Here is a 15,448-nt window from a genome sequence, read left to right as displayed (position 1 = left end):
CGAAAAGAATAAAGCATAGAAACCCGCCGTGGTTGCTCAATGGCTACGGTGTTAAGCTGCTGAGCACGAGGTCACGGGATCGAATCCCGGCCACGGCAGCTACATTTCGATGGGGGCGAAATGCGAAAACAGCCGTGCTACTCAGATTAAGGTGCACGTTAAAGAACTCCAGGTGGTTGAAATTTTCGGAGTCACCTACTACGGCGTGCCGCATAACCAGAAAGTGGTTTTGGCACGTAAAACCCCATAATTTATTAAAGCATAGAAGATACCAGGCTTTAAAAAAAAAGATACTGCGTCGGCCGGGAATCGAACCCGGGTCAACTGCTTGGAAGGCAGCTATGCTAACCACTATACCACCGACGCCGCCGATGCTTCGTATCACGGCGAGGACTTATATAGGTGGGATATATTTAGAGCCACGGTGCGAGGAGCCCTTCGCTGAAGGCGAGTGAAACGGCAAGTAGGTCAGCGCCATAGAGACCTGTTTTTCCGAAACGTCGACACAGCGATTCTTCAGAAAGACGTGTTGTTTCAAGGTGGGCTGCATGTATTGCGACTCTTCTGTCCATTGCATTTTGTTCTCCCAAGAGAGTGGGCAGCTGGACAATGAAATAAGCGATGGTCCTTGCATACAAGCTCTCCGCTTGCGCGGGCTAGCTCGAGCGCCAACAATGTTTAGTTTTTGCTCCCATCGTAGTAACGTGGAACAGCATTCGCAGCTTGCATGAAAAGAGAGTAACTGCACAAAACTGAGGACATACAGAAAGAAATGGAGGAAACGTTAACTGCCAACAAATATTCGCATTGCGCACACAGCTCATATATACAAAATCTTGAACGGAAGACGAGAGGCAAGGTAATATACCTGGCAAAGGAGGAAGGCATCATATTGAAAAGCGATATAAAAAAATCCCTGACTGAGCGCCATAATCAACCTCCAAGAAAGCGTGTGCTTCAGTGAAGACGAATATCCACGGCAGACTCACGCACGTGCCACCTTTTCAGTCGCCGCAGAAAGTCTCATAGGTCTCATGTAAATGCTGCGCACCACGTGGGTCTCTGTACCACTGCTTGCTCCGCCCGAACGGATCAGCCCATACAATCTACGTCCTGCCCAAAGACCACAAGCCTGGCGCTGCACTTCGGCCTATCGTAGAATCCCTGTTCTACCTGCTATCTGGCTACCTTCAACAATTGATGAGCCTCCTTCCAGTAAGAGCTCGACGCACGTCGAAAATACATTCCCATTGGTAGCAAAGATGAAGGTCCTCGCATTGAATGAAGACGACTCCACGATCTCGCTCGACCTGATGTCGCTTTTCACTACTGTCGCAGTGGATTAGACTCTAAAAGAAGCCATATTATAAAAGCAGACAGTGGTCTTCCTGGTCGCACGCCCTTTGGCATCCCCGAACTTAGTGTGCTGTTGTGGTTTTGTCTGAGCAACGCGTATTTTTCTTATGGTAGCAGCCTTTATTAGGAAACGCATGTCATGGTGATGGGTCTGTCAATGTCGGTCTCCACGACCAATCAATAACGGAGCTTTGAAAAAAAAAAGAAACTGTACTTCAGGTGTCTACTCGACACCTGAAGTTTTTCATCGCTACGAGATAATTGCTTCTGTATTTTGAAGAAGCGGGACATCCCACGCTTCCTGGACTGCCTGAACGCGCAAAATGCGCATATACAGTTCACCGTTGAACCCGAGAGGGACAACTTGCTGTCTTTCTCGGATGTACTAGTTCGCCGGAATGAGGGCGCTCTCGCCTTCTCGGTTTATAGGAAGTCTACGCACATGGGTCGTTACCACAAGTTTAGTTCCTGTCATCCTGTCTGCCAGAAGACGTCCGTAGTGTTGTCATGGATAGCACGCGCCGCACGCGCTGCTCAGGTGGCGATACCCTGAAAAAGGAATTATGGTCAATCTTGAGGTAACCCGCAATGGCAACCCAGTCGTTTCATATGCAGGACCGTGTAGCGGATATTACGGCCAAGCTCACAGAGCAACACGACAAAACGTGCATGTGCAGCCATACCTTGTGTGCAAGACAACAGTGAGGCAGCGTCACGCGTATTTTGAAATTACGACTTGCGCAGTTCCCACGTTCCGACCAGGAAGTAAAGAAATTCCTTTCTGCGAGTACTTTGCATTTGTTTTTGGCGAGCTCTGAGTCGCTGATCCAAAATGTAGCTGTCATCCCTGGTATCAGTGATCACGATTGCGTTGTTGCCACGTCTAGTGCCGCTTCAGTTAGACCAGCCCAAAAATATCCTAAAAAGTTTTTTTATTTACAACCGAGGGGATTACATGTCTTTATCACGAGAGCTTCCCAATTTCTTCCCTATTTTTTATGAGGTCAGCCAGTGAGTGGACATAGGTGAAGCTTGGATTCTTTTTAGAGATAAAGTAAAGGCTTTAATTGAAAAATACCTACCTTCCAAACCTATGACAATTAGGCGCCGGAAAGATAAACCTTGGGTAGAGAAGAAAATTCACTCGCTAATTAACAAAAGACGCCGCCTGTATGCTTCGTAATTAAAGACTCGCAATCAGTCTGCTTTCCATGAAATGCGTCACGTGAACTACAAAATTAAGCAAGAAATAAAGATAAATAAACAAACTTATATTTCATCGCTTGACGCAAAGTTGAAGGATAATCCTAAAGAATTTTGGAAATTTGTTAAAATAAATGGCAAAGTGGACGCCACTGTCCCTAGTTTATCAGTTGGCTAGAAAACAGTGCTTGACGATTATGAGAAGGCTTGCTGTCTGAATTCCTATTTTAAATGTGTTTTTTCTGAGACGTACACTTCTGAACTGCCTGAAATGCAAGAAATAGATTACAAGAATATGCCTATGGTTACTGTCACATATAACGGTGTTCTCATGCTTATTTTCAATCTGAACAACCAATCGGCTGGCGGTCCTGATAGCATTCCATCGGATGTATTAAAATCCTGCTCGCAAGAAATTGCGCATTTTTAGTTGCTCTGTTTAATAAATCATTAAATACCATTTCATTACCTGCAGAGTGGAAGGTTGCCCGCGTCGTTCCTATTCATAAAAACGGTCCCAAAAGTGTGCTAGAAAATTACAAGCATATTTCTCTAACATGTGTATGTTGCAAAACAATAGAACATATTATATACAGTGGTGTGGTGAAACACCTTCAAAGAAATAATTTCTTTTCGAATGTTCAACATGGAACCAAGCCTGGATTGTTATGTGCGACTGAATTGGTAGAGTTTTCCCATGATTTCTTTTACTCATTTGACCTTGAATTTCAGGTAGACTGCATATTTTTTTATTTCCGGAAAGCTTTTGACACCGTTTCTCATGCATTCCTTTTACATAAGTTATCTTGTCTCGGTATACACCCTGCAATAGTAGATTGGATTAGAAATTACTTGTCTGGGTGAACACAGCATGTTTTATTAAACGCCACTAAATCAACACCTGTCGCCGTAACCTGTGGCGTACCCCAAGAGTCTGTTTTGGGGTTTTTGTTATATTTAGTCTACATAAATGACATTGTCCACAACCTAGAATGCGAGGTGAGGTTATATGCTGATGATTGTGCCATATACAGGAATGTAGAAAATGATTGTAATGTTACTAGTTTGCAGAACGATCTAAACAAAATTCATGCTTGGTGCATTAAGTGGGGTATGTCTTTGAACAGTGCCAAATGCAAACTTGTGTCATTCACCCGTAAACGCTTTCGTGTGAGATCAGTGTACAAAATCGATGGACTACTTCTTGAAAAGGTGCGACACTAGAAATACCTCAGGGTCTATTTTTCAGAAAATTTAACATGAAACAGACATATTGAATACTTAACCTTAAAACCATCTCGTATGCTAAACCTTGTTAGACACAATTTTAATAAAGCCCTCCGAAAGTAAAAGATCTGCTTTACATAACAAAGGTTCGTCCGGTACTCGAATAGGCTTGCCAGGTATGGGACCCTCAAAGCTTGAATCTTATAGAAAAGCTTGAACGCGTAAAAAACCGCGCCGCAAGATTTCTTTCTGGTTATTATAACTTCTGTAGCAGTATTAAATTAGTTAAAGAGGACCTTGGTTTGAAAACACGAGCACACCGCCGATTAACTGCAAAATTAGAACTTTTTTTCCGAATTTACTCTGATCTCACAGGAATAAATGAGAGCTTGCACATTTTCCCTCCCCTCTTCATCTTTAAACGATGTGATCACGAGGTGAAAGTTCTTGAAATGCGCTGTCGTACTGGTGTCTACCGTAATTCATTTTTTCCGCATGCTTCCGCACACTGGAATAGGCTTCTCAAGAGCATTGGTGAATGTAAAACGTGTTCAGAGTTTCTGTCTTTATTGTCACGCAGTCTGCCGTAGTATGATATTATCCCGTTTACATTATATCATTTGGCTGGCATCGGGCTTCATGCGATAGTGTACCATTTCCATTTCTGTGTTGCAATTTTACGCCACAGTTCGCTGAAGACTCTTTTGCCGTCGAGATGACTCATCGATGTTACGTATTTTGTTACTTAATTTTACCACCTGTGCTTAGCTGTTTTAAGTTTTTGCCACATGTTCATTTTCCTCCAGTTGCCCCCACCCCTGCAATAATGCCCTTGTTGTGCTTCAAGTGCTAATATAAATAAAAAAAATAAAGAAGCACCGGAACCAGCTAATGAATGTGAAACAAGTTGCCTATTCAATCATTACCAGGAGTCGTGTATGAGATACCATGCGCTAACTGCCATTAAGTATATATTGGCGAAACAGGGAAGTTATCCAGACGGCTGAAGGACCACAAACGTGACGTAGGAAATAACAGCCACACGACGCACGCCCTTATCGAGCATGCGCACGAACATCACAAGATTGACTGGGACAATGACACTGTTGTCGCCAAGGAAAAGAACATGTCATCATGGCGGCTGCTAGGATCGCTAAGCGTTCCGTCGACGCTAGCTACGATGAACCGGACACAGGGACTATACCTGCCATTTACGCAGGCTCGTTACGTCACGTGCTGGCTACATAAGTAGCGACGATTTCCTGTCCAACTGACCATACGTGATGAGACTTCAATATGTCATCAGACTTTGTCAGTGACCGTGATTATCTTTATTCCATGCCTGCCCAGACAAACTTTCGTTGAAGCCTTGACTGTGTTTATTATGGTCACAATAACACTTTAGTATTTGCATTGGATGAAGAATGGTAGGCGACCTTGATATTTGACACAGATGTCTCTTAGTGGTACTCGCACCATGGTGTTGTCGTTCTTTCGGTTAAGAGAGCGATCGTTTTCCCCTGGCACGATACGCGCGCGAGATGCAAGGAAGCGAGAGTAGGAAGCGCAGCGCACGCCACCTGGCGGGGCGTAGCCCCGTAGCGAATGGCGCACCAAGTGCACCTTGCGCGCCCTGAGCATGCGACGAACGTGTGTGCCCAGTTGTTGCGAGCAAGCGAGCGAGCAGGTGAGCGCCGGGAGGCGAGAAGCGAGACGGGAGAAGCGGTGTCACATCCGCTCTGCTAACCAAATTTTCAGCCTATGCCAGGCAACTATTTTTCATTATTTCCACGTCATTTATTTGTTTATTTATTTATTTATTTTCGACTACTCCAGTCCTCTTTAGTGCTATTGCAAGAGTGGACTACAACATACGCATGAAACAGAAAGGCAGTTGAACATAATAGGCAAAAGAAAAAGGGCGAGGGGGGTACAGCAATCATATCACGCTAGCCCTTCCACGAAATCAGACTGTACCAATTCATGAACAGAACCGGGTAACTCGTTCCAGCAGTCGACATCTCTCCGGAAATATCTGTGTTTGAAGGTGTTACTGCGCGCAAAGAATGGCTTTAGGTTGAGTGTGTGACAACGTCTAGTTGGAAGAGCACTGGCATACGCGATGTAATCATCAGCGGGTAGTCGACAATATTAGTGAATAACTGAATGCAATAACTTTATAGAATCGATATGCCACCTTGTGCATGGAAGAGATAAATTTAAAAAAATCGCTGCAGATAAAGGCGAAAAATCGCGATTGTAGCGATGAGGAATAAAACGAACAGCCTTACTTTGTACCGATTCAACTTAGTTAATGTCGCACACTCTGTTTTGCGGGTTCCTGACGCATCAAGCGTACTCTAATACAGTGCGAAAGTGTTTTATACATTAGTAATTAAGGGTGTTTTGGTGATTTAGATAATGTTCGTCTCAAGTAAACTAATTTGCTTAGTGCTATAGATGTAATGTGATCAATATGATGGGAGTACTGCATCTTGTGTGCGAAGATAACTCCAAGGTATTTGTACACCTGTGCCCGGGGAACTATTGTGTTCTTGAAAGGGTACACATGTTGTGAAGGAAAATGGCTGTTTGTAAATGACACTACAACGGTTTTTTGAAAGTTAATGCGCATCTGCCAGTCCGCACACCAAGTGCAAAATCTGTTGAAGGAATGCTGAAGTAAGGCGTGATCATTAGGAGAAGTTACCTTGCATAGGACGCAGTCGTCGGTATAAAGACGTTTAAGACGTATAAAGACGGTTAATATTGTTGCACAAAAAACGCATATTTAGAAATATTTACAAGTAAGGCGAGCAGCACAGGAGTCACAGCAGCCAATATGGCGAGGAGCCACCTCTACGTCTTCTTCATCGATGCTGGCCTAATGCGACGTGCTTCTTCTGTCAAGCTGCATTACTGCTGGGAAGGTCATTTATAAATGTAAAAAATTACAAGGGTCCCAGAACAGAGCCCTGTGGAACACCTGATGTTACATTTACAGTTGAGGACGAAGTGGCATTAAATGAAACGAATTGAGAGCGAGAGTTAAGAAGGCTAGCTATCAAGTCGATTGTTTAAAGTTATGTTTAGTTTATTCAGTAGCTTGTTGTGCATAACCGTGTAGAAAGCTTTCGAAATGTCTACAAATAACGCATTCATTTGATTGGCAGTATGAAGATTTCTACTGTCATGGGAAAATTCCACCAGTTTTTTTGTTGTGCTGAAACTGCGACGAAATCCATGTTGTATGTTAGAGAATATTTTATTCGGTTCAACTTATTCTACTATATGCTTGGCTACGATATCTTCTAGTAGCTTTCCGGAACATGACGTAAGCGATATAGGTCTATAGTAAGAAAAAAATTACTTATCGCCAGATTTATGCAAAGGCAGGGCTTTGGCTAGCTTCCAAGACTGGGGGACGAAGCCTGAAGTCAAGGATTTGTGAAAGCTGACCACCAAATAGCGTGAACACCAGAGAGAGTATCTTACTAGAAATCTGTTCGTAATATTTTCAGGACCAGCACACTTCGTTGTGTCTATTTTGAGATTCAATTTTAGGATGCCGTTTTCACTGATTACCACATCGTCGATAGAGAGCTCAGAATTAGTATTTGTGAACGGCGGGAGAGAGTTGTCATGCGTGAACGCTGATTAGAAGTAGGCATTAAAAGCATTAGCTATATCGGAGGGGCCTGAAACATTCATGCCATCTAATATAAAGGAAAGTGCAGCAGTTTTAGTTGGTGAGATAAAAGTCCGGAATTAGCGTGGGTTCGAGTGTATTAATCGTAGTAGTTCAATTTGAATGTAAAAGTTTTCAGTTGTTTTCATTTTGATACGTAGTTCCTCCTTACAGCGAATGATACTGTCAGGATTACCTGCCTCTTACAGTCGGCGCAGACGAGAAACATGACGTGATGTGCAGCATGCTGCGATTCATCGTTGGAATCTTAAAATTTCTCTTTTTAGTCTTGAGGGAAACAAAATTATCAATGCACAGTTTTACGATGCGCTCAAATGCATCGACTGAGGTGTCAACATTATCATGTAGACCAAGTGCTTGCAAGGAATCAATGTTAGAAGCCAAAATGTGTGTTATAGATGAGTCATCAGCATGAATGAAGTAAAATACTGTAATATTAGACTGCAGCTTAATGAATAGGGAAGTCACACGTGTACAGCTTTGTGGTCAGAAATGCCGCTGAATACACCGCACTTAAAACCAGTTTGGACGAGCTGAGAACTGAGAAAAGCTACGTCTAAGAGAGACTTATGGCGGGTTGAAGCTTGTACGATTTGAGCAAGACCAAGGGATAATGAAAGAGAAAGAAGTTCCTTAAAAATGGAAGGGTCACGACCAGTGCAACTCAGGGTTCGCCAGTCAATGCCCGGTGCATTAAAATCCCCCATTAACACAACGTTCTAGGGGCCGAGGTCGTGTTCCTGCATGAACATGCTAAGCCTCTGTAAACCTTCTACTGCGGAACCTGGCGCGTGATAGCATACACCAAGAATAATAGAAAGATTGTTTAAATATAGCTTGCACCAAGCACCTTCAACCTTAGGTGTGTTAGGGAGCACATAAAATTTTAGGTCTGACCGAACAAGTAGCACAACCTGCCACCTTCTTGTGCGCGACGTCATTGGGGACGTTATTACTTCCGCTTTTTACCTCAGGGTTTCCAGGAATTTCACCAAAATCGTGCTAATGTGGCGCGTCTTTAAGGCCTACGATTCTGTGCTGTAGTGTGTGCTAATCAGAGATTTCTAAAAAAGTCTAGTTATTCCGGACACTTAAGTAACCCAACTTTTCACTAATTTTATACTCTGATATTATGTCTATAATAAAACCGATGAATTTTGTACCGTATAATTTTTGCTATTTGATTTATTTATTTTGGAGTCCGCAGCCTGTTGTCTCAGCAGGGGAACCGGAAGTGCTGTGCAAGAAACAAGAGGGTCACTCAATGCTCGTGCCATTAAAAAGCTTTACAACCACGTAGGAAGCAATGCGCTGCTATTTGGCAGGCTACACTTCCTTTAATATATTTGGATGGTCTCTGACGCGATCGGTGACTCAACGGCTAGTTTGGCCGATATCACAATGGTGCATAAGATAGGAATTTCATATTCAACACTATGGTATGGTATGGTATGAGGAACTTTATTTGGTCCTGAAGGTCAACCATAGGTTGACGCGGGCCGCTCCCACGTTGGGACTGTCAGGCCGAGCCCTTCAGCCACATCGCGGGCCTTCTGGACTGCCCGTAATTGGTCAGAGAGTGATTCGCTATGTAGCATTTGCCGCCACCATTCTTCTTCCTTGTCACAGTCTGTGAAGACCGCGGGGCACTGCCAAAGCATGTGGTCAAGAGTAATGATGCCATTGCACTTATTACAGTTGATTTGAGTTTCCCTCTCAGGATAGATCCTGTTAATAAAATATGGACTTGGGTATGTTCTAGTCTGTAGCAAACGTAATGTGACCGCTTGGGCTCTGCAAAGCTTACCGTGTGGCAATGGGTACTTCCTTCTGCTTAAATAATAATGCTTCGTGATTTCATTATATGTTAATAATCGATCCCTTTGTTCCCCGGGTGAAGTGTATGCTGCTCGGTCTTGAAGAGCACGGCTAGAAAGTCCTCGTGCTGCTTCATTTGCCACCTCATTGAGGTTTCTCCGAGCTCTGTCCACTACCCCCAGATGTGCAGGAAACCAGCGGATTTCAATCCTCTCACTGTTGACCTTCTCTAGTAATTTTGTTGCTATCCGTGTCACATATCCGTTGGTAAAGTTGCGTATGGCTGTTCTAGAGTCGCTGTAAATATGTGTCCACCGATTAGCCCGAATGGCTAAGGCGATTGCTACTTGTTCTGCTACTGTTGGGTCCTTGGTATAGACGGTGATGGCATCCCGTATGTTACCTTGAGTGTCTACAACAACGGAGGTATACGCATCCTTATTTTTAACACTATGGTAGCAATAAAGAAATCATCTTGCACGTTCTTTATGACACATGCATAGGCCCGTGTCAGCTCCGGGTCAGTTGTTTCACAGAGTAGAAAATCTGTTTTTTTTTGGGGGGGGGGGAGGAGGGGGGGGCGGATAACTCTAATGCCTGCCTTCTCTGCGACATTTTTTATTCGATGAGACACTCGGTGCCAGTCATGCTCGCTGACCTCCTCACTCGGTGACCGCCTCAGAGAAAATTTCAATTTAAGGATGGCAAGTGTACAAAGTCACACAGCACCGTATTCCCCCGAACGTGGTTGAAAGTTCTTATTTATTCAGTGGAAAGTACTAGAGCGTTACCGTGGCCGGCGTACATGTCAGATATATGAGGCTTTCTGCATTGACAAAAAAGATTACACGTGTGCGAGTGGCTCGTCGATATCGCTCCTCACTAAGGAACTTGCGTTTCTTGCACGTTGATGAGGACGCTCATTTAGAGTCTTTAAGGCGAAGCTGTATATGACAAGGCGATTCGTCCATCCGTCCGTCTGACTGTCGCCTGTATGTCGAAAACTCCCCCGGGGTAACCCATGCGCATGCGCAAAGAAAGAGAGGGAGACAGGCGGGCGATTAGCTGCGCCAGTAGTGACGTCATTGCTCTTCGTCGCAGCCGAGGGCGCGCGCATCAGTTTCTCTCCGGCTCCGAAATGGGTAGGCCACGCGTTATACGTACTCCTGAGGAACAGCAGCTTTCGATCAGCAACGCCGCGAGCAGAACCGGGAACGAGCTCGTCTACTCCATGCCGATGCTGCAGTCCAGGCACAAGAACAGGCTCGTGTAGCCGAGCGCAAACAGCAATAGCGTACCGAGGATCCGGCAGACTAACAAGTCGTCGTTTACTGAACCGTTGGGATTACCCTAGCCATAAACAGCATGGCCGCACTTTCAGCTTTGCTGGTACGGAGAGCTTGGGCAGTGATTTTTTTAATGCGTACAGACTGATCGTTCCGTAGTCGTTATTCGAGTTTCGTTATATCTTACTCTCGTCATGCTGTCGACGTCATGCCTTCTACCATGACCAAGTGACCCAAGTTTTCTTATAGCATGGGTCCCTATGTACGTGACCAGGAATCGTGAAGCCAGTGTCGTCGCTGCATCGTCGTTATTCCAGCTTTGTTTTCGGACTCTCGTCGTGCCATCCTCACGCCATCATCGTCACATAGGCCTCGTCATGCCGTCGTTGTCGTCACGCATTTGCCTTATCAATGTGATCACTTCACTAACGTCGTCCCACTGTCGTGAAGCCGTCGTCCTCACATCACATTTGTCGTTCCATCGATGTCAACCTTACTTCGTAATTGCATTGAAACTACACTGTCATCATTCAATCGTGATTAGGCCGTCCTTGCCATGGCGTCATTGTCAGTCACTATCTGCCTATATTGTAAGACTATTGTGAGACCGTCGTTGTAAGGTTATCGTGGTGGTGCCATGATCGTACCTCCAGTTTCGTCATCCGAATTCGTCATGCCGTCTTCGTCGTGACGTCGTCATCATAATCATTTCGTGATAAAGTCATCGCTATTGTCATCGTGCACTCGTCATCATGCCATTGTTCGCATGCTGCTGTCATGCAATCTCATCACTGCATCGACGCCATACTGTCGTTGTCATGCATTCATCCTCACACAATCGTCAGGATACCATCGCGGTCGTTCCGTCGTTATTATTGTAACCTTGACGTCCGACTCATATCACTCCGCCGTCGTCATGGCGTTGCACGGGAAACACGGTCTGCTATATCTTGCCATTACCTGATCCAAGGATGTAATTTTGTGTTTGAACCGCGACAACGCAAACTGATGGCATGCATCCCCTTATGTGTTCTTGCACAATGCGGAGCTGATTATGTACCTTCCGTACGTGCCTTCCGACTATCTTTCCACGTCGTATATAGGAAATACTCACTGGAATTCTCACCTACGGTTTATTCAATTAAGTTTGACTGGTTTTCGCAGCGATCGAAAGAAGTGTGAGGATGGTGACTAAAATGAGAATTGCGCCATGACACAGAAGCAAAGATGCTGATTTTTTAGAGAAGCAGTAAAGCGTTCCTTAGTTTACTTGCTTGCTCCTACGCGCAAGACTTTTTCGAGAAATGGGGCAGCAGGAGGGGGGGGGGGGGGTCGGTGTCTGAAGGAGTATGCTTGCTACGCTGCCTACCTGTAAAAGTTTTCTATGGGAAACCCTTGTGGATAGACCCGAACTTCCCGCAATCGTGCTCCAAATGCGGTCACGCGTGCTGCTCCTTCGACCACATGCTCTGGCTATCGCCGTACAGCGCGGGCTCCGACTTTCATAACAAATCCAAGTGGGACGCCTTGTTGAAGAGCTCGGATTTCACAAACCAACTCAGGCCGTCCAGAGGGCCCGCTACGTCGCGGAGAGTCACCACCTCCCTGTCCCGTCGTGGGCGGTGCCACCAACTTGATCGGCGAGCCTTCGGTTCCCCCCAATCGAGTTCCTCAGGATACTCTAATAAAGTCCTTGTCACTGTCTGTCACTTTTGTGGAGGCTTAGCAGTTGTGAGGAGGAGGTCAGACATCGAAGTTTGTGATATCGCAAGAAGTATGGTGTAGACGGTAATTTGTACAACATTCAAATTTATTTTGCGTAGTCTTGATTATAATATCTGGAGACTGCGAGCAATGTGACAAAGAAGACGTTGTGGCGGCATTTGGAAGCAGCATGAATTGCTGGGAAATGCGGCGAGTGTTTGATTCTTCATTAAAACGCATGCACTCCTTGATAATGTATTCAACGGATGAGCAGTCCTTAAAGACGAGCGAATTGAAAGCATAAGATATACCTGTCGAGACGTGGCTGACTTTGTCCGTATCATCTTAGCGTCAAAAGGCAATAATGTCAAGTATGTACAACATGTATGACTCCATGGAAGTTTAAGGGCAACCGGAGAAGTCTTTTCAAGTGGTGTGCTCATGACGAATTGGTTTGCCAAATAGATCACGTAGCTTGTGCTTGCATAGATACCAGATGGTCGGCCCTGCTTCCTGCATGTCAACCCATACTCGCGCTTTCCCGCTGAGGTAGAAAGCGACATTGGCGAGTGTCACTGTCGGGTCCCACATATTGTTCAGTGGAACGCGCCCGTAATTCCCAAGACAGTCATTGAAGTCGACACTGCCAGTTTCGCAAAAAGAGCCCGGTTCGCGGGGATAGGTCAAGATCACAGGCTGGGGTGCCTGTGTAGCGGTTGAAGCAGCATCCCCGTCTGTCGGCATGGTGGAACACGTCCGCTGCGGAGTTTAATCTTCCCTACTAACCAGCACCTCCACCGAAATGCCACGGATAGAGATATAGCTAACGTAGCTCTCTGCATCAAAGCTACAGCACAGTGGAAATGAAGGAAAAGACCATCTCTGTAATCGTCGTTTTCTTCCATCAAGTGACCAACGTCGTCTTAGTATCATTAAAAATTAAAATTAAATTATGGGGTTTTACGTGCCAAAACCACTTTCTGATTATGAGGCACGCCGTAGTGGAGGACTCCGGAAATTTCGACCACCTGGGGTCCTTTAACGTGCACCTAAATCTAAGTACACGGGTGTTTTCGCATTTCGCCCCCATCGAAATGCGGCCGCCGTGGCCGGGATTCGATCCCGCGACCTCGTGCTCAGCAGCCTAACACCATAGCCCATGAGCAACCACGGCGGGTGTCTTAGTATCATCGCTGGCAGTCTCATGAAAATGTTTTATGAAACTGTTAACTAGCTTCCCGCCGTTCGCTCTTTTTTGCAGCTTGCGGAAAGAAAATCGCATTGTATAAAAGATTAGTAACGCTTAGCGGATTCTAAAACTTAACTTATACTGGGCTATTGCGTGAGCTTTATTCTTAAGAAGTGTTTGCGTAGTTTTCACGCAAACCTCTTGATACATTGCTTCGCAAACGGCACCATGCTGGCCCAGAGGTCTTGAAAAGGCCAATGTGTTTTTTTTTCAGCCACTCATTCCGTATGCATCCTAGCTGCACTATTTGCACTATCTCCTGATCCCCTTCGCCAATTATGCAGCCACGGTGTAACTGGCTACGGCAATCTTCTCCTGGTGGCACTTTATGTAAGCGTTATCTACAGGTACCTCCTTCAAAGAGAGAAAAAAATCAATAAACAACCGACGTCTGTGTTTCTGTAAACAATCCCCCCCCCTTCCCCCTACGCATCGCTCTTTCACGCGCACCGTGTCCCGCGCCTGGTGGTGTGACGGCACGGTGTAACGGCCGGGCGACAAAAGTCGAGCCGCTTTGTAGACGATATTTTCAAGTTTGAGCGCTGAGAAATGGCTTTGCCCGGGAGCACCAGTCCGATGCTGCATGGAGATGAGCTCCCCAGTAAAGCAGGGCGTGCGTACAACACGGTTCGAGTTTGCTAGATTGTATGCAACGGGGCGCGACAGACCAAGACCGGCGAGGAATCGATAGCCAGTGCTGTTTTAGTTCATCTTGGTTTCTGTTTCTTCATAAATGTTGTTTCTTGCTTTTATGCTTCGGCATTTCCGTGGACACCTGCGTCGACGAGAGGTGGCAACTGCGTTCCCCATAACCGATAGATCGAGAAGCACTTAAGTGAAAGAGGTTGCACTGCTTCGGTTGGTTTTTCTTGGGCTAAGGGTGCGTGTCTGTGCCTGTTCTTGACTGGGCCACTGCTGCTGCGTGTATTAGCAGCAGATTGGAATAGCGTCTTCCAGAATGCTAAGTGCTAGTGCAAAAGAAAACATATGGAATAAGCAAAAAAAAAAGAGCATACTCTCGTTTGTTTCCCTTCGCACGCCGGGATTTTTATCAGACGCGATAAGCTAAGCACGTTCAATAGCGGGGCGAGGAGTGGATTCATGGTCGCCTTCTGGACAGAAGCGTGAGTGAATTTCATATTTATGTTCAAGAGATCTTCCGCCGCTAACATGAACTTTGCAAGAGAGTAGTAACACCTTACAAACACTTCCACTACCGAAAATTGTGCCCGCCCATACGAATTGATGCAGCAGTGTTGCTCTTTCGGGCAGATGCACGTAACTTTAGAGAATTCAACGATCGATTGTAGGTTACAAAATGTAATTGTGTGGCTAACAGACCGCAAGAAACTAATTATGGGGTTTGCATTTCCGAAGAATTCATGTGGTCCTTCTAATCACCTGCGGTCTCTTAACATGCCACTAAATATGAATACGCTCTTATTTTTTGCCACTTCGCTCCCATCAAAATGCGACTCCGTGGCGGGAATCGAACCTACTAGCTCGTGCTCAGCGGTAGAACAACACAGCCTCCAAAACGCCGTGGTGTGTCGGCAGCGGCGATTAATGAAGCGTAAAACAATCCCGGTGAATAAATCTCTCCTCTAATGACAACAAATTTTCTAGAGTTCTGAGTACTTTTTCATAGTAACCCATGTGCCTCGTCAAAATTAATTAAAATATAGTTCTTAAAGGATACTTCGTCAATCAAAATTAGATTAGTGCTCATCTGTGTTCGACTAAATTTCTGCCTCTCACTCATAAAAGACGCCACCAGTGAATGCAAGTAAAATCTGTTTTTCAGGCTCAAAAGGTTCTCACTGTCAGCTCGTCATCGAAAGAAATCGAGAGCTCTTCATTACCTGAGCATGCAGTACAGAAATCGTTGGCATGTTC

The 15,448-nt window shown here is 45.3% G+C and overlaps 1 non-coding gene across 1 annotated transcript; it reads right to left on the bottom strand.

Moving 5' to 3' along the window:
- Positions 1–294: 294 nt before the first annotated feature.
- On the bottom strand, positions 295–366 carry TRNAG-UCC (transfer RNA glycine (anticodon UCC)). The gene has a single exon. It is a non-coding gene; the product is annotated as a tRNA-Gly (tRNA).
- Between the last annotated feature and the right edge of the window lie 15,082 nt (positions 367–15,448).

Source organism: Dermacentor albipictus, unplaced genomic scaffold, assembly GCF_038994185.2.
Source record: "Dermacentor albipictus isolate Rhodes 1998 colony unplaced genomic scaffold, USDA_Dalb.pri_finalv2 scaffold_15, whole genome shotgun sequence".
Classification (NCBI taxonomy): Eukaryota; Metazoa; Arthropoda; class Arachnida; order Ixodida; family Ixodidae; genus Dermacentor; species Dermacentor albipictus.
This window is presented reverse-complemented; position numbering and strand designations above follow the sequence as displayed.